Here is a 20,045-nt window from a genome sequence, read left to right on the forward strand (position 1 = left end):
TCTCTCTCTCTCTCTCTCTCTCTCTCTCTCTCTCTCTCTCTCTCTCTCTCTCTCTCTCTCTCTCTCCCACTTCCAGAAGTTGTGAACAGAGCACACCCCAAGTTCTCACCTCCTCCCTCTTCCCTCCCTGAGCTTCAGGCCTGCCATGCTTCTCCCTCCGATGCTCACATTCCTTCATCTTCTGTCACCACAGATGTTCTATCACCTGCCTCCTCCTTCGCTAAACTCCCAGATCTCGGAGAGCATGGCTGGAAATTTTTCAACTGTGCATCTTCGCAGCGCAGTACTGCACACACAGCTGCTCCCACGGACCTGCTGCGGGAACTCATCCCATGCAGAGATCTCCTTAAAGCGGCGTGTGGAGACGGCTTCAGCTTCATCTCATCGCTGTCATTGCTTTCACGGCACGAACGGCTCATTTTAGGGATTCTTGCGGGGAGGAGGAATTTCGCCCCTTGGGCTAGAGAAATGACACTGGAGAGTACAGGCTGCTTTTGCAGAGGACCCATGCTTAGTTCCCAGCACCCACACAGTGGCTCACAAGCATCTGTAACTCCAGTTCCAGGAGGTCTGATGCCCACTTCTGGTCCCTACGGGCACCGCATGCACATTATAGGCAGAGACATACATGACGGCACACACTTACGAATAAAAAGAGATACATATCCTTAAAAAGGGGGGGAATAATAAGTTCTGAGACTTCTACTACCTCACACTCTATCAGATAGGATGTTATCTGTCTTTTCCCAATATTTACAATTCATGATGAGTTATTGTCCACATTAACTTGCCAGGCTGGGCTCTTCAACAAAATCAATTTTCCAGAGAGAATGAATGACATAAACACTTGAGCAGACGATAAATCTCAACTAACACTGAATCTGCTACCACGACTGACCTGCCACTTAATGTCTTCATACGCTACCGTTCTTGTAAGAAAAAGTGACAAGTTCCTCACTCTGGAACTGAACATGGTGGCAGACGCCTGCACAGAGGCTGAGGCAGGAGGATCACAAGTTTGAAGCCAATCTGACCTTCATACTGAGACTCTGTCTCAGGAACAAGAGGTTCCTCATTCTGTTGATGATTCATAACAAATATTCAAATGCCTTTATTTGCTTAACAGGGCTGTTATTACAGCAATACATTTTTCCATCCACACAGTGGTACTGAGCCAGTACGGAGAGGGCTGGGCTTAAATTATTAAGCCCCTAATTGTTATTCTGAGGCTGAACTGACTCACCTTCCCCCTGGGATACAGCGTAAGCCTATGTGGAGATTTCATCTGAATGGAAACACTCCCTCCTCTAGCAAAGTTCCTGGAGACTCGGGACATTAAATAACTCGCCAGTCTCAGGGAGTCCCCAAAAGGTAATGGATTCACAAGACCCCTTCCTCCCCATAAGCAATAAGGACAGCTGAGGAGAGATTATAGCTAGAGTATAATATAACATAGGCTAGATGTTATATCTAAGATAGCAGTTATATATAAAATAGCAGTATAATATAACATAGAACAGATACAGATATTGCAACATAGCTGCCAGTAAGCTGTGCCGCGTTCCCCCTTCCCTGAGTCAACGCCCGTGCTATGTTGGTCTTTCAGTGATGTTCCTGCCTTCAAATAATGCATGCTCCTGAGAGAGTGACCCCAATAAACTATCGATTCAAGGTGAACAATGGTGGTGCCCTACTTTGGCTGTCACCAGTCCGCTATCTGGGGTGAGCAAAGACTTACTCATATGCCCCCAGGATCGTGTCACAGAACAGAACCTTGGGGTCCAATGGACTTCCTTATCAGTCCTAAGCAGTTATCCTGAAAGCAAGGGCTGGCTGCAATTAATTTATATCCACATTCTCCTGATGTTTCCCCCTCTTTATAGAAATGGTGGGACTTGAAATATAATAGGGGGAAAAAAGCATTTAATGCACAGTCCAACAAAATAAGAGCCTGGCCAGCAAGACAGGCTATAATCACTGAAGAAACCCCTAATTCAGGGGCCGGGGAGATGGTCTAGAAGATAAGGGCTCTTGCTGCTCTCACAGAGCATCTGGACTCAGTTCCCAGCACCCACATGGTAGCTCACAATCACCCATAATTCCAGTTCCAGAAGATCCGATGCCCTCTTCTGACATACATGGGCACCACACACACACACACACACACACACACACACACACACACACACATCATACATATAAAATACATCATTTTTAAAAATTCATAAAGAAATCCCCATTCTATGGGAAAGTTGAAAACTTTTTCCTGGTTTTCCATGTACCCACGCACTTCATTCATCAGTAACTTAAAATATTGCCCAAAGTGCATTTTTATCAACCCTTAACAGCAGTTCATTTGGGAGGCTCACTTTCCAAATCGTATTTTAATGTCATCTGGAACCTACCAAGAGAATGATTTGATCTAACAGCTGAGCATCCAAGAAATAAACAACTTAAAACCAGGCATAGAATTTAAATAGCTATTTCTCATCATGAAAAGACATTCTACCCCACTATAGTTACTAAGGAACTGGGAATCAAAATATCATAATAAGGAACCCCTCACATCTATGAGGATTATTTAAAAAGAAGAAGTACAAATAGTCCCTAAAAAGCAACATGTGTTGGGAAAGAGGCAAAGTCCTTAGAACTGGTGTGCATTTCAAGCAGAAGCATAAAAAGAAAATGGTACAGCAAGTATGTAAAGCAGTTCAGTGGTTCCTAGGACCTAACATTCCAGCCTTTATGCTGATGATAAGGGGCAAACCAATCTCTTGTGTAATGCTTCTTAGCGAAATTAGGGAGTGGGCAGGGTTCGGGAAGGCTGAGATGTAAGAGAGAGGAATGCGGACTGGAGGCATCACATCTGTTTCTGTGCCGCTCACACTGCCCAGGCTCTGCGGGACCAGCCTGGACTAGGGAAGTGCAGGCAAGCCCCGGAGCAGTCTGTGAACTAGGACCTAGGGCTGCAGCATTACAGGCAGTTTGGGGGAGGTCTGCAGCTGATTGGAAACCTGCGGAGGAGTGGGGACCCATACAGACTAGAGACAGGAGGTAAAGTTAAGAAGTTTGGGGGAGATTTTTAACTTGGGTGTACACTTGAAACTTCCAGGCCCAAAATTGTGATACTTGGAGTCCCAAGACCATGAGATCAAGAGAGATCCCACTCTCAGAAATAGGCAGGTGGGGAAACTGAGGCTGTTTATTGACAGGTGCACTTATCTGGAGTCTGTTTGTCCTGTGACAGGTGGATACAAGTCATGATTTCCCAAAGCTTACAAGATTTTTTTTAAGTTTATAAAAATAAAAAGGAACAATAAAAGTTTTAGACACATTACCACTGTTTGTAATCTGTAGTGAAATCCACATCGTGGAAAAAGCAGTAGACTCACACCTTCGAGTCATAGCAAAAGCTATGGTTTGGGGTTAAAAGAATGAAGTTAAAAGAATGAATATTCTTTCCTCTGTCCAGAGGCTAGATATATAGCTTATATAGACTGGACAGAGATATTGTCAGTACAATGAGAAGCACATTTAAGTCTATACTTAGAAGATGACGAAAGAAATTAAAAATTTCAAACTCGTGACTATGCTATTAGCAATCACTGCTTTAACAGGGGTAGATTAATAGTGTGCCAGAGTTCTGCTGATTAGTGTAAAATTCTGAACTTTTGAAGTCTTAGTAAAATAATAGTGTTGGCAGAAGGAAAGAGATCCGAAACATTTCTCATTTTTCTTATACCTTAAATGCCCTCCTTAGACTTTTCCAACTTGCATTTACACACCTTAAAACACTTTCTTCGACCCTCACAACTTACATCAACTTTAAACCTTTTCTTCTCATTCAGGTATTTACAAGACACAGGTGGTGGACTACTGAGGGAAGTCCCTACAAAGCAAATTCCTTTAAATAAAGAAATTGTAAAAAGCTACATTGAAACTAGTCTTGTGTGTTTATCTTTTTCTGTGTGAAGTCTTCCAGCAAGGGAAACGGTGTGTCTGCCTTTTTCAACAGAAGACCTAGTAGCTCTAGAAAAGCGAGGCCAACACCATCAGAGATCTGAGAAGGATAAACCATAGCAAGAAATATAATGTAAATGGTCTATGTATATATCAGCTAAGTGAAAGAGCTACCCTAGGCTCCTCGATGGTTCTGTAGAGGGCAGAGGCTGGTCTTCTATTGTCACAAAGGGCAGCATAGGCCTTCAGCTGCCAGACCCAGGAAACCTGAGAGATGTTTCCTGTGGAGAAGGAACTTGGGAAAACTGACCTACATTGTTGAGGCAGAGTAGGCAATCAATCCAACAGTGCCCACATTGTAGGCAGGGTCCCGGAAGTGGGAGAGGCATGGAGCAGGTTTTGCCCGGTGGTTCGAATCACCACGATCCAGGTGGAGTCATCCATGCCCCACTGTCTTCTTTGGAGCCCTTACTGTCGCCACTAGGAGCTAGCATCTCTGTCTATCATGGAAAGCTTTCTTCATTAACCCTTTAAGTGCCATATTCAGCATATCTCTGAAGAGTTTGAGGACCACTATCTATTGAGTGTACCTGATTCTGAACAAACCTTGCTTCTAGTTACTTGTTTTGAGCTTAACCTTGAAAGCGTATACAGGAAACTAAATACAGCTTGTCCCTGTAGGTGGATTATGGTTGTCTTTAGCATGACTGTGAACACAGTTCTGGACACATTAAAGAATTTGATTATTTATAAGGTTTCTAGGCATTAACTTGCATGTCTTAATTATCTTTAACAATTTACATCAAGTTGGTAGCTTTTATAAAATTAGGATTTTATAGCTTTAGCCCTATTAAGTTTGAGCCTTAAAATCTGAGTTGAAAATTTAATTGAAGATCCTTAAGCATCAATAATAAAACTTTAGATCGTAAATCCAGTCCAGTTCCCAGAGAAAGTGGGGGTTTTAGTAGACCAAAATGTAGTTCACATAGACACTGGAAACCTTACTTTTCGGATCCGTTTATAGTGCACCGTTACAGAGTATCATAGTGACTCGTATGACTCGGCTTATCCAAAGAGCTGAAAGTTAACAAAGTTAGCCAAGACAAAGAGACTAGACATAGACCGTTAGGTCAATTACTGTTAACCTGAGTAGACCTTAAGAATTTATAAACCTTATTTATCAAACATAGATTGTTCCTTAACTAAAATTTTAGAAATCTAATATTGAACAATTAGCAAAGACATAAGAAGTTAGGCATACACACCTCTAAGTTAGTGTCTGTTAGCCTGAGTATATCTTTATAACCTTAGGAATGTATCATCATATGAAAATGCATCCTAATTCAGGACAATTTGGAGACACACTGTTGCCTCCTTAGTCTAAAATGGAGGTACAATGATAAGCAGGGGACTCAGTAGGACTAAGAAGTTTTATAAGTGTTACTTTAGTTGGCTTATGCCACTTGGCTATCTTAAGACAGTGGTGAAGTTACACAGCATATACTCTTTTAACCTTAGTAAATATGGCTGCCAGCCACATGCTTGTTTATTCTGATGAAGTGATCAGTCAAGATGGAAGCAAGTCACATGGTTGCTATTGAAAAGCATCAATTTTTCCTAGTAGATCTAGTTTTTAAACAAGAGTTAAATCCAAGTTACATATACATCATAATCCAAATAAGAATTGAATCACATATATACTAAGTTGTAGTGAACTAAGATTACCTAGGTATAGCTTTTGAACTATAAGCCTTTCTCTGTAAGTTTTAGACTAAATTTGGTCACAGGTTGTTTTTTTTTTAACCATACCCAATAAACTTACAAATTCTAAAATGGTTTACAGTATAGTCTTAAAAGATTTTTTCGAGAGAAAAGAGCAAAGAAATCATAGAAATAAAAGACTTGTAAGAGTGAAAAGTAGAAAGATCATAGAAAAAAAGGAGATTTTTAGAAATGTAGGGAAGAGAAAGTTTAGATATAAGAGATTTAGGGATCACTTGTTTACGCAGGGACAGGAGCTGTTGCCAGAAGGGAGAATCTGAAAATGAAGTGTGCCAATTTTGGCCACTGACTGAGCTGTAATGAGGCCAAGCCATCCGCAGTAAGACAGTGAGTGATGCTTTAGGAAAGTCTGTGAGTCAGAGAAGGAAGAGAGAAAGCGTCATGTCAGGCCCAGGAGGGTGCGAGGGAGCAGTGAGATGTCCAGGAGGGTGCTGAGAGACAGAAGGGACAGGGTCATAGAGAGGTATGCCATGCCACCATGAGGCGTAAAGTTCGCAGAGAAAGGAGAACAGTGGCTTGCAGAGGCGGAGAAAAGCCAAGTGACTGCTGAATACGAAGGGAGTTTCTGGTTCGGATGGTTTTTTTTTTTTCTAATTCAAGAAATAAGTGGCGATGGTTGCACAACATTATAAATAATCTTAAGGCCACTGAACTGTCCACCTAAAGATAACTGTAAGGGAAAATCTTATGACTTAAATTTTGCAACTGAGAGGTGACAAGGAGGCATTTATTTGTAAATCCGCCACTTGCTGCCACTGTCGCCTTCGGTCTTCTCTGATGAAAAGTAATCATTTTTAGCATAGGTGACTTGAAGTATTCACTAGAGGCACACACACACACACACACACACACAGAGGAGAGCAGAGCTTTTTGGATCGACTAAAGGCTAGCTTTCCCTTCACGGTGATGGTCTCTCAGCTCAGGTTGGAGAAGCCTCACTAGTCCCTCCAAGAGGTGGGTTCTCTTGGCACAAGCCTTCAAGGAGAGATTCAGGGCGGAATCGCTTAGTCAGGATCAGCGGCTGCATTGACCCTCAGCAAAAAGGAAGAATCCTGTGTGGACAGCTACCAGCCTTATCCTCATGCTTCCTCAGAGAAAGCAGGCCCCTGACAGGAGCTCCATGGCCACCGATACCTGTGGAAGCATCATGGGATGCAGGAAGCAACATCAAAACAGTCTATGCTTTTAGGCCTGTTTTAAAATCTACCAAGAATCTGGTTTCTAGAACCAGGAGATACATACACCGATCAGAAGTCCTGCACACTGTGGCTTCCCTGACAAGATGAGAGAGCTGCGATGTGGCCCTTGGACTCATAGATAATCTCTAGTGGCTGCTAAAACCATGTTTTAGTTGCCTAGTCGAGTGATCCTGCTATAGACAACTGAGGCGCCCCAATATTGGAGACGGAGGAACCTAGCTAGGTCAAACCCCATCTCCCTCCTCAGCAAATGACTCAGCACATGAACAGAATAGTTGGTTCTTTCTGCCGAGTGCCTTCCTCTAGCCCATCTCCCAAACTGTAAATGTACTGATTTTCAAAAACTACTAAATCGATCCATAAACAATCTTTTGCTGCCCTAAAGCTGCCTGGCCCCAGCAATTCCTCTCCTAGAACATTCTCCTGCCACTGTACGAATGCCCGTGTCATCAGTACAGCGTACCTCAAAGCGGTAGAAGCAGTCCAAGTACCGTCCCTACCAGGGCCTCCTTTACAGGCTCCCTGAGCTTCTACCTCCATTGTACAGTGCAGAGAAGAAAAGGGAGCCTCAACATGGCCACGGGTACCAGCACGCCCCACACCCCTAAGCTTATGCTCTCCCTATTGCGGTTTTCCCATTCCACTTAAGGGCTCCTTAACTTGAAAGGTGAGGCCAACTGTGCACGGAAGTTAAACTCTCCATACGAGGAAAATCCCAGAACCCCTAAGAATCACTCACTGTAGGCTTGCCTTACGGATTATTATTCTAAAGTGAGATTATATTTTTCTGTTCTTCTGCCGGCTGCAAATCCCTAAACCCACTGGAATTCACTTAAAACCAATCTGCTCCATTTTTATGAAGGAGAATAATCAGGAAAGTTCGGCCCCACTGAACAGCTGGGAGTTTTGTTGCTGAAGGGTTTGGTTTGGTCTTTATGTTTCTAGCTGCTGGCCCTGCTAACAGGATTCCGCGAAGGTCACATTTAATCTTGCAGCGACAGGCTACCTAAGCATTTCTTAGGTTGGCTTCAGTAAAAAATAAATTGCCCGAGCTCTGCAGACAGGCCTGGTGCTTGAGCCCAAACAATTAAAGCCAAAGGGAACAAACAGAGGCAGCTGTAAAACGCACTTGATTTCCAAAGAATTTCACTGCACAGGTTAAGGGCCGGAAGTGTTTGTTAATGACGATAACAAAGGTACAACTAGTTTCATCCGTGCAGAGAGCAGCAGCTCTTGGAAGCCCATCTCCAGTTTACCACCAAATAGATTTATATTCACAAAAAAAGGTGTAGCTATCACCGCTGGGAATGAAATGTCAGGTTCTTTCAAGAGTCGTGGTACGAAAAAGAAAAGCTGAGCAATTTTTCATCTTACGGCTGTTGAACCTCTTATACACAGCGACAAGGCCCCTCGCTAGGTGACGAGACTCTGTGCCTGTGTGCTAGATACACATACCAACAGGTTTCTAACACAAAGCCGACTCCGGCACTCCTTCTGGGCTGGATTTCAGCTTTTCTGAGCTAACCTCTGCTCTAAACTGAAAACCAACGCAGCAAATATTTATCTAGTTCTTACAGCGCATCAAGTGCCTGCGAGGAATGCAGAGAAGCACATGATCCCGGGTCTCAAGTGACACATCACGGAGGTGAGAAAAATGAAATAGCCAAAGCTTTTCACAACACACCCAGCGGCCCGCAGACACTCAGGTATGCACACCGCGTGAAGCCATAGGAACAGCACGTGCTGTGTGCTGCTTCTGTGGCCATTCAGAGTGCTGTTTTCGGCTGAAGAAATCAAGTCAGGCTTATGATAAGAGGCCGAAAGAGAGTAGTGAGCCTCTGGCTGAAGCAGAAGGCTTTACCTACTTCCTTTTGATCCTTCTAGGCTCCATTCTTATATTAAAATTGTCCCCAGACCCCCCACCCCGCTCACACACACACACACACACACACACACACACACACTGCACAAGCATGAGGACCAGAGTCCGATCCCCAGCCACATAAAAAGCCAGATCTGATGGTCCACATTTGTAATCCCAGCCCTGGGGTGGTGGAGACAGGAGGATCACTGCCAGTGACAGGCCCTGTATCAAAAAAGGTAAACTGTCCCAGAGGTAGTGACACTGATCTCACATGTATGTGTGTGTATGTGTGTGTGTGTATCAGGAGATCACTCAGCATCACACGTGTGTGTGTGTATCAGATCACTCAGCATCAATCGTGTGTGTGTGTTTGTGTGTAAAACACTCAGTATCACCCCTCTGGTACAGTCTGCCTTTTTTTTTTTTTTTTTTTTTTTTTTTGATACAGGACCTGTCACTGGCAATGATCCTCCTGTCTCCAGCACTCCAGCGTCTGGATTACAAATGTGGACCATCAGACCTGGCTTTTTATGTGGGTGCTGGGAATCAAACACTGGTCCTCATGCGTGTTCACTGGACACTCTCCCAACTAAGCATCTCCCCAGACTCTCTGCATCTTCCGCTCCTTACCATCAACTATGGTAGCTGCTAGCCTCTTGTGTCCGCTGAACCCTCAGAATGTAGCGAGGTCGAATTAAGACAAGGTGCAGGTTTAAAAAAAAAAAACATACTAGGCTTTAAATATTTACTATTAAAAAGAAATGTAAAGTAACATTATCTTTGCACTCCTGATACTAAAGTGGGAAGTAATGAGTCAAACAAATTTTATTATTTCACCTGTTTCTTTTACTTTACTAATATAGATACTAAAACCAAGAAATAAACACATGGATTGTGTTGTACTTGTACCGGACTGTGTGCTCCTCATTAACTTCCTCCCTCCCCGCCCCCACCTTGGTTTTGTCCTTCAGTCTCTGGACTAGGGATTGATACACCTAACCTAAGTTTCAGCACAATCATAAAATAGGACTGTATTCATAATTGGAGTGAAACTGTTCTAATATTTCATCAGATAAAGAACAGACATGTTAAGTCACCAGGGAAGGGGTAGGCTGTATAGGGAGAGCATGCTCACTAGACCTCCACATTTGCATACACCCTGAGAAGTAGATCTGTGGCCATTTATCTAAATGAACTGCTCTTATCTGATGGGAAAAAAAAAAAAAACCTCTTATCTCTTCAACAGGACCAAAAAATAGAGCCTAGTCCAGACCTCTTACTTAATGAGGGTCCCCAGCTGCTAAAGCTAAGAAGACCCTGTCTGCTCAGGAATTTCTACTACACAAAGAATAGGGACAGAACTCGGAGGACATCACTAGATAAGAGCCATATATCATAAAAGAAGCCTGAATCCTTCCCACTCCATTTCAAAGGAGCAAAGGTTTAGAGCTCTCTCTGTGTGTCTCTGTCTGTCTCTCTCTTCATGCCTCTCTCCTCCTTCCTCCCTCTAGGGACAGTTTCTCTACAGCATGCAATGCCCCCAACACGATGCATCAGGGTCTAGCTGTGGAGACCAATACTGCACTGATCCTCTTGTTGACTTGCTTATAAATAACGGTAATTCTCGTCTCCTTCTCCAGTGTTGTGTCTCTATGGTATTTACAACCATATACAGCAGAACTGTCACATGGGATAACATCATAGACCATTCCTAGTTCTTGGCATAGCAAGGCAATGGTGCCTCCCAGCATTGGCTAGGAGCGCCCCAATTCTGAGCCTGGATCTGTATAAGGAAGCAGAGTAAGATGGAGAATGGCTAAGTCAATAGTTAGCACCCTGCTCCGCAACATTCAGTTTCCTAGCTTGTCTTTCTTTCTTTGTTTATTTGTTATTCTGAGACAAGGCTTCTCTGTGTAACACTGGCTGTCCTAGAATTCACTCTGTAGACCAGGTTGGCCTCAAACTCACAGAGATATGCTTGCCCCTGCCTCTCGAGTGCTAAAGTTAAAGGCAAGCACCCAAACTACCTGGCCCAATTTCCTTTTTCTAATTTCACACTTGCTAGAGTTTGGTCAGTGGGGACACATGAGCACTGTCTTGAGACCGTTTCTCTAGTCATGAAAGGAACTATGGATGACTCAAACTTAAACAAACGCAAAGTGTCTTGGGGGAGGGTATTTAAAGAGAGCCAAATATATCCCACTATCAAGCTGTTTTCTTCCAGTATCTTTTAACATTGCATACACAAAATTCGCAAAATTTTTAAAATAAGAGCAGGGGCACAATCTAACATCCTTTTTTCCCAGCCATACGCATATAATAAATATTTCCCCTCATTAAATGCTAGCCAAAAGTATGACTTTTAAAAACTACCTACTTTCCAGATATGCCATAATTTACATGTGTTTCTCTTGTTGGCTATTCAAAAGGTTCCCAAGTCTCTACACAGTGAAATCCAATTGAATAAACTACCTTACCCATAAATCTTTGTTCTAACCTCCAATCACCTCAAGGAAGTAGATTCCTAGAAGCACCATTAATGGAACAGACCATTTTTGTTTGGTTTGGTTTGAAACAAAGTCTGACTTTGTATCCAAGCTAGCCCTGAGCTCACTATGTACCCAAGACCTCCTCATCTTTGCAGCAATCCTCCTGCCTCAGCCTCCCGGATGTTAGGGAAGCAAGCATCACCACTGTGACTGCCTGGCTAGAACATTTAACATTTTCAACACTGTGAGCATATATCACTAAGCTAAATTCCAGAAAACTCCTCTTTGTGTAAAGCTTCAGCTACGTGATGCTTCACCAGGTTTCCCAACAGGGGGTGACCTGTGGTACCTACCTAGTTAAGGAGCTCACAGTTCACTCTTGACCTGATCTGGCAGGAAGACCAATACTGTCCAATCTGCTTTCCAGCTTCCATATAAACCACTTGGGATGGGAGAAGAGTAAAACCCAATCAAAGAAGAGCAGTCTGGGGGACATAGCCTATGAGAGCTGCCACAGTGTTTCTGACTTGCTGAGTTGCCTCCTATCTTCTGGGGGATGCTAGAGAAAGTTTAGGGGCCTTACAGTGTGAGTCTCTGTCCTTCCATCCCCAAAACTTCAACATCAATACCTCTAAGGTGACTTTGACCGTGCCCAAGAGACAGTCGCCTGTAAATCTGTGCTCACTTGTGTAGAGGCAGCGGCTGCCTGCCAATTTCATGTCACATTCTGTCTTGCACAGGTTAAAGGTCTAACCCCAAAGACAACCAGAGGGGGCCCCTTCAGCATTTCAACTCACCCATTAGTAAGTACTAACAACCTCACACACCTCTCCTTCCTTAACTCCACAGTGTGTCCGACACTTTGCAAGGAAAGGAATTTCCTGGAACTTAACTTCATGGGCTATGTTTACAGTATTTAAAATGCTAAACTTGGAGCCTGAGAGATTGCTCCTTGTTTTAAGAGTGCTTGGTCGTCTTCCAGAGAACCCAGGTTGATACCCAGGAAGCCACACAGAGGCTCACAACCATCTGTAACTCCAGTTCCAGGGGATCTGCCACCCTGGTCTGGTCTCTACAGGCATCAGGCAAGCACACGCTACACAGACATCCATGCAGACAAAACACTCATACATATGAAAATAAAGATAAATCTTAGCCATTCAAGTCAGCTGTGTAATTTCTACCCGTGCTCACTGCCTCTCCCCTCTCCTCCACTACCAAGTACCGACTCTTTCCCTCCCCCACTCTCCCCTTGCTGCGCCCTCCCCAGGTGTCAGGACATTCTCTTCTCACCACTGCTCTTTCCTTCACCTGCAATAAATCTAGGATAAGGAGAACGGAATTGAAAATGCCTGATATTGGCTGAGATAAAGCAATCTGTATGCACCTCCCTCTCATTCACAATGTCGACCCAATAAAATGGGGAGTGAGTCAGATGTGAAGCTCACAGGGCCAAAACAGATAGATCTTCTGTCTGCAAAAGGACTTCTTTGGGTTGACCCTAAATCAGATAGGCATAAGCTCACTAAGAACCAATGAAGTGCTTTTGGCTTACTTCCTTTTGGTTGCCTAAAGCATGGGCATCCAATACTGTTGCTCAGATAGCAGTAAGTTGATAAGAACTTTCATTTGGAAAGAAATTATTTCGAAAAATGGCATGGGAAGTACTTGTTGCTCAAAAATACGTTTTTTTTTTTAATGAAAACTGGACAGGCTTTTATCACACAAAATTCTAAATTAAGATCTCTGTTCAACTGGATTGGGTATGTTCTCAAGATTTTAAAAAAAAATGCTCAGGAAGTCCCCCCAAGAGCCTCCTGTTTCTCCTATGTGTTTCCACGTGTCTCTTTGCTCAGCTCTAGTTCTTTCTGGCTCACCAGAGCTGACAAAGGGAAGTATAATCCAAAACAGAAACAAAACAAGACAGGAGAAAGAACCCACCATAACTATGACCTTCCTGCACGAGGAGGCACCACCATACGACACTGTCTTTTTTCACTCTATAGAATGGAAAAGTCAGCGTAGGACAACCACCATGTGAACACCATTTTTGGCAGGATGACTAAGGTCAATACGGGCAGCATCAACAGAGGGGAGCCCTGTTCAAAACAGCATGGAAAACATAGAAGCAAGTGGCTTTTGCTTGTTGTTTGCTTGGCATAGCCTTCGAGCCAAAGCCAAGACCGAAGACTCACCCTGGGAAGAAATCCTGCAATAGTAAATGGTTCTGCACCTTTGCCCTAGCCACACAATTGAGGGACCTGGCACACTCTAGGGAACAAAAGGTTCATAATGATGGAGCGAAGAGATATATTATATGCTATAATGTATTATAATACTATGGATTATAGCCAAGCTCAAGTCTGAAAGATTTAGACTTGAGGACTGTAGCCAGTCTCAAGTCTAAAGAATCCTGAATGGTTTTTAAATGTTCCTTTCCCTTGGTCATTTAATAATAAACAAATGTATTTCCTGGTCCCCCAAGGATTACAGAACTATCTAACCACATTTTATGGACATTAAGGTCTCAAAAGGGGAAGTTACTAAAGAATGAATAAAAGAGATAAAAGTCATCTCCAAGTCTTGGGGTATAACACTTGCTTAACATTCTCAAGGCTCTGGGTTCAATTCAGGACACATACACGTGTGTGTGTGTGTGTGTGTGTGTGTGTGTGTGTGTATGCGTGCATGTGTGTGTGTGTTGTGTGTATGTGTCTCTGTGTGCCTCTGTGTGATCTATATTATTTTAAACAAATCAATTTATGTTTGTTATATATGAACAGAACTTAAAATTAAGTAATCTATATACATGTACTATGCTTTTGTATGTATATAAATTGTGTGTGTGTGTGTGTGTGTGTGTAGTGAATTCTAGGATTCTGAGCCCATTCACCTTCCTCTAAACAAAATTTTGTACATGACCAGTTGTCCACAAGTTGTTTGGTAAGTGAATAAGTTTGTTGCTACGTTTAACTAACTATTCACTTAAAGCAATGATTGGATCCCAACAGAACTTGAAGTTCTGAGGGAAATCACCAGTTGGTTCCAGTACCTCATGGCTGTCACCTTAATACAGACCTGCCCAGAGGGCCAACATGCTGGGTTTCCCTATGTTTGGATAGGATTACATTTACTAGATTTGATGAGAATAGTTTTCTCGAGTTGGCCAAGAGTTCTGACTGGAAGTCATAGGAGGCTAAGGGGCGAAAAGATTTCTAGTCTCATTAAGCCTTCCTAAACGAACACAATTTGTGTCAGAGAATCTATCCTAAGGTGAATCGGTAAAGAGTAAAATAAATTTAAAGGGCTCCCTGACAGCCCGTCGACTTAATTCAGAGAAAGCCCGGGGAATCTTCATGACATGGCCACAGTTGGGTGGCAGCTGCCTGGGGCATGTATCTTTCTGGGTAGTATTTTCTTTAGTATTTTATTCTCAAATAATAGTTTCAGGTTTAAATCTAATATCGACACTTAAATTGTTACAGGGTGCGGTGTCTCCATTGTAAACAGGGAAAATATGTTGTCTCTCATGTTCAGAGCCTAACCTGTAACACATATGGACACAGCTGTAAGCGTGGGTATCAAATGCTATTTAGAAAAGAGATCAAGAAAGGGTCACAGTAGGTGATAGGGAAGAACAGAATGGAGGCAAAGGGAACCATGAGTCATGAAAGAGGATATAAAGCTAATGGTTCTCTACTTTCAACCCTGCTATAGGTTTCCACCTTAGTGGGAGGTAAGTGCACACAAATAGAATTACTGGTGAAGTATAAACCCCCAAGTGAAGCTCCATGACTTCAGAAAGGCCATTCTAACTGTATAAAAGCTCACAGAAATGGAGAGAGTTTGGGACTGGGCTAGTATTTGTTTGAGTGGCTACCTTAACCTAGTTGTATGCTTTTTTTTATGTGAGTTTACTATGATAAAGTAATTTAATTGATGTATAAGTAAATAAAGAAAACACTCATCCAAATCAATTGTTCCCATACCATTTGCTCTCCATGGATACCACTTAACTTTTCTCCTAGCAAACACACACACACACACACACACACACACACACACAACTTCATTCACATGGTATTTCACTGTTAAATATTTTCTTGAAATTTCACATATAATAGTTGCCCACTATTTAATCCTCTGCCATTATTTTATATGCCCTCAGAAGTATCGACCTAATTGTGATTCCCCACTTTTACTTTAAAGACAGGGTTTCCATCTGTACCTGAACTTGAACGCACAATCCTCCTGCTTCTGCCTCCTTAACACTGGGATTAGAAGTATGTACCAGGACACACACCTCCATATGTATATATACATATATATATGTGTGTGTGTACATATAAGCTTTACATATATATATAGGTTAATCTTAACAATAATCTAATAAAGCTTGGAAAGTTAATGAGTAACACATTTGTAGATTGCTAAAATGTACACAATGTTCTTTCATGCACAGTATCACAATTGTTCCCCAAAGCGGCTCTGTAAGTATAATGTATTATTACCTTTCAGAGACTAACCCCCAAAGGTAATTACTGTATTTATTTTTGGTTGTCAGCTCACGGCTAGAAGGCAGCCTTTGTAGAAGCTGAGGAAGCTGTCCTCCTTGCTTTCAGATGAATTCACACAGACTACCACTGTATCGGGCAGTTCATGTCCTACAAATATTTGCCAAATGTATAAATAAGTTCTCTCTTGATTACTTTCAGCCCGTTTGGTGGAAGGCAGATAAGGGAGCTGGGATGTGATAGCCCCTGTGCGGTTGGCTCAGCAGTCTGTTTGCTCTTTTAAAAACTGAAGTGAAAGGGCTAGAAATAAAACACAGCTTTTTACTAAATGAAGCTGAGAATAAAAGGGTTTGTAAGGAAATCGACGTATATCAAATGTTGAATATCCAAAGCTTTAAGGATTCCACTCCTAAATTTAAACAGCTTTCACTAGCTCTGGTATATTAAATATTTGCTTAATGAAGTATTTCAGGAGGTGGGGTAGGAGAAAAGTAAGGCCATAGTTCACAGAGCCATCAAGAATTTATGGCAATTCCTCCGTTGCCTTAATTTGCTTCCAGTTTGATTACAAACCCTCATTTTTTTTATACAAAGATGGTATTTTTACAGGTAAGTCAGTCTGAAATAGGTGGAGTTCTTCCTAACTTTTGAAGGTCAGCAGAAAAAAAAGGACAACTCGTTGAGAAGGAAATACGTTTAATTTTAAGAAGCAGTAACAAAACGTAACAGACAAGATCTCTGAGATCTTAACGCCCGGCCAAAAGCTGACTTCTTACACAAGCGAGGCTGTAAATGATAATCATTCACCAATTACAGTGAAATTCCGGACTTTGCCCCGACAATCAATAGATGTACCAGAGCTGCCCCTTAAAAGAGATGCCAACTCAAGTCCTAAATATTCCATGTGCCAGAATCTGCCTTAGAAAAGACAAGATTCCAAGATTGTATTGGTTTCTGTTTTTGTGACACCCCCACTCCAAGTTAAAAGAGAGAGAACTGTGAAAAATCATAGAATTCTTAACTTGTGCGAGTGATGGAGTTAAATGGGGCGACCTCTGGGGCCCTGCCCTGACCGGGCAGTGTACATCTTGTCTAGCATCCAGTCATCCACCTTCTGTAAACAGTGGGCTAACAGACCCGTCCCTGCACCTGCCCTTAAGCACCAGAGAAGTACAGACTTCAAATGTTATTTGCAGTCAGTCGCTGTAAAAGAACTAATAAATGACTTCAGGCTTGACGACAACCTCGGTGATTCCTGAAAATGCACAACAGGAAATCTAACTATCCTCCACCCTCCGGAGCCATTCGTCAAGAGCAGCCCGGAGTCCCAGCCACAGGGAAGCCAGTGGCAGAAAGCTAACCCCGGCACCACTCTGCCTCCCTGTCACAGACACAGCCAAGGACAAGGAGTGCCCACACCAGAGGGAGGAGGGGAGGAGGAACATGTCCCCAAGTTTCAAACACAGGGGGTTAAGGGGGTCTGCAAACCGGGCAGCGGACCAGTGACAACCTCGACTGCCAACCCCTAGTGTCTTATTTACAGCCGATCACCAAGGGTCTTGCCTCCACCGGCTGACCCGGGCGTCTCACCTGGTGCCCGAGCACAGTCCTGGCTCAGGGCTGAGGCTGCTGGCCTCCTTCCCTTCCCTGCTCCTAAGGGGCGAGGGGCTGAGGGTGGCCAACGATCCAAGACCCGGGGCCCAGCGGAGGCACCGGCTGCGACGTCCGGGCCCTGCACTCTTGCTGAGGCTTCCCCGGGCGACGCAGGGGCGCCGGCCCCCAAGGCCGAGTGGCGGGGACTGGCCGGGCACCGCGATTGGCCGCGGCCCGCATCGCTCGCCCAGAGAGCCGGGCCGCTGGGGCGGAGAGGAAGTGGCGGCTGCCGCTCTGCACCAACCATGTTCGGCCGGCGGGCGAATGTCACCCGGCGCCCGGAGCGGGTCGGAGGGCACGGGGCGGGCACTAGGATCTCCACCGCGTCCCGGAGACCCCCCGATGGTTCGCCAGCCCCCAACTCCTGCCCGCGGGGGCGCCGCACGGTCCCCGGAGGCTCCCCGCCCCCACACCTCGCCCGTTCCGTAGCCAAGGCGGGTCGGGCCCAGCGCGCCAGGCCGGCCCGGGGGCGCCCGCGGGAACCCGGAGGCGCTCGCAGCTAGGCCGCGCTGGGGTAGGTGACCCCTGCGCACAGAGCCCACCCGGGACGCGCCTCTCGGGTGCCTTGAGCACTGGGACAAGTGCAGTGACAAAGCCCCGAGGCCAGGCCAGGCGCTGGCCGGCGGGTAGGAGGACGCGACGTCCCTGGCGAGTGGCGGCGGCCCAGCCCCCAGGAAGCCGGGCGCGCCGGCCAGGCCCGCGCCCAGCCGCGCGCGGAGCCCGCCCGGCCCGAGTGGCCGCTGGCACCCGACGCCCGTCACCCGATCCGGAGCCCCGCGGGCGAGCGCATCCCGGGAGCGTCTCATGGCACCCATCAAGTTTACTGTGGCCACTGCCCGGGCATGGGTATATGGGGACCGCGGGTGCCAGTCTATTTACACCAGAGACTGCCCGGAGAGAAGGGCTGCCGGGCACCGAGAAGAACCCCTGTTCCCTTCTTCGGACCTGGTGGCGACAGTGTCTGTAAACACACACACATACACACACGCGCACACACACGCAGAACACAACCCAATATTATTTTAAATGAGGCCCGACTCCAGCGGACCAGCACCCACAACGCACGACACCTGGGGCGCAGAATCACACAGAGCAGATCTGTGTCCATGGAGCCACCTCTTCGCATCTGCAAATCCAAAAGTGAAATTAAACCTCCACTAACCTCCTCCTCCCTCTCTACCTCCTCCTCCTCCTTGCAGCCTCAGCAGCCCCAGTACCAGCAGCAACAGCAGCAGACCCTGCTTCCCCTAAAATCAGATGATCCATAACTGCGCCGACTCTTCCTCCAAAAATCGGTATTAATATTTATGAACCCCGGCATTTTCCGTCTGCAAAACATCGTGTCAAAGCATCAGGACGCACATACATACAGAGCTCCTCCTGTCCCCCATCAACATGCCCTCGAGAGAAAACACACGCACAGTCACAACTATTATTTGAAAAAAATGTTACCTCTCAGTGTGCTTTTTTTCACGCTACCAATACAATCCCGCAAGGTGTAAGTGTTGTTAGGGTGTGTAAAATGGAAATGAAAGCCCGTCAGTTGAATAATCGCAGGAACAAAACTAAAAGTTACTCCCCGGCTTGCCTGAGAACAGTCCAGATCGAAAGCAAAACAAGGAGAGGAAACTGCGAGGAGCCGAGGCTGGAAATCCCCCCACCCCCGCCCTCTCCCGGCCCCGCTCCCTCCCTCGCTCCCCCTCCGCCCTCCTCCCTCCCCGCCCTTCCTCCCCAGTGTTTGTTTCAAGCTTGTGCAACCCGGAGGTGGAGGCAGAGGGAGGGCTCCAGCCGCCAGCCGGGAGGTGCGGAAGTTCGCCGCCGCTGTTCATTGGCCGGCAGCGCGGCTTTCATCATTTCTCGGAAAAGTCAATTTCATTTTCACTTCCCCACGTCGCGGCTGCGGGGGAGCAACAAGCGGCAGCGCGTGAGTGTGTGGCTCGCGCCAAGGGGAGCTCGCTTTTCACCGTGGCCAGGCTGGAATGGGGACTCCAGAAGTGGCGGGCCAGGCGCAGGCTCAGGATCTGGCCACCAGCTAGGTGACCACAGGGAAGGAAGGAGTTACCTGACTCTGCACACTACCTGAAGGCGGGGACCGACCAGGGGGCGCCTGGGAAGCCTGGCGACCCTTCCTGCCCCGTGGGTTAAGTGTTCGGAACCTCTGTGCTGAGGCTGCACACACAAACTCATCTTGGAAAGTCGCCCGCTGCAAAGGAATGTAAGGAACGAAGTCAGCTGAAAAGAGGGCATTACTTTCCTCCCGACTTTATTGCAGTCTCCTACTGGTCTACTGGGTGGGGGTAGGGGGGCCAGCCTGGCATTCCGTGTGAGAGCTAGCAGGATTGGAAAGGCCTTCCCCTAGCAAGTCACTCCCCAAGGCTACTTCATGCCTTCACTATTACCGTTCCGTTCCTGCGAGATGAGATGGGCAAGGTTGTACACTACTTAACTTAAAATGTCTCGCTTGTGGCTGGCCCTGGAGTGAAGGCTTAAAGCGACAGATGACTTCTAGCCAAGTCCATATCCGACCCTCTTATTAGCTGGACATCCCTGGCCGCTGTCTTCCATGCTGTACAATGGACCTAAT

General features: G+C 45.4%; 1 protein-coding gene across 4 annotated transcripts in view; it reads right to left on the minus strand.

Annotated features, from left to right (window-relative positions):
• Positions 1-19,097, minus strand: part of Irf2 (interferon regulatory factor 2) — a 104,237-nt gene extending 85,140 nt beyond the window's left edge. The window contains exons 1-2 of one of the 4 annotated variants that reach the window (XM_050147232.1): positions 18,914-19,096; positions 18,624-18,789 (exon numbers count right to left, since the gene is read on the minus strand). The gene's annotated coding sequence lies outside the window, so the exon portion shown is untranslated. Of the gene's footprint in view, positions 1-17,398; positions 17,539-18,623; positions 18,790-18,913 lie in introns of those variants that run through there. The other 3 variants (XM_050147233.1, XM_050147230.1, XM_050147231.1) reach the window with 3 other exon arrangements.
• Between the last annotated feature and the right edge of the window lie 948 nt (positions 19,098-20,045).

Source organism: Alexandromys fortis, unplaced genomic scaffold, assembly GCF_014885135.2.
Source record: "Alexandromys fortis isolate MF-2015 unplaced genomic scaffold, M_Fortis_MF-2015_v1.1 scaffold_32, whole genome shotgun sequence".
NCBI lineage: Eukaryota > Metazoa > Chordata > Mammalia > Rodentia > Cricetidae > Alexandromys > Alexandromys fortis.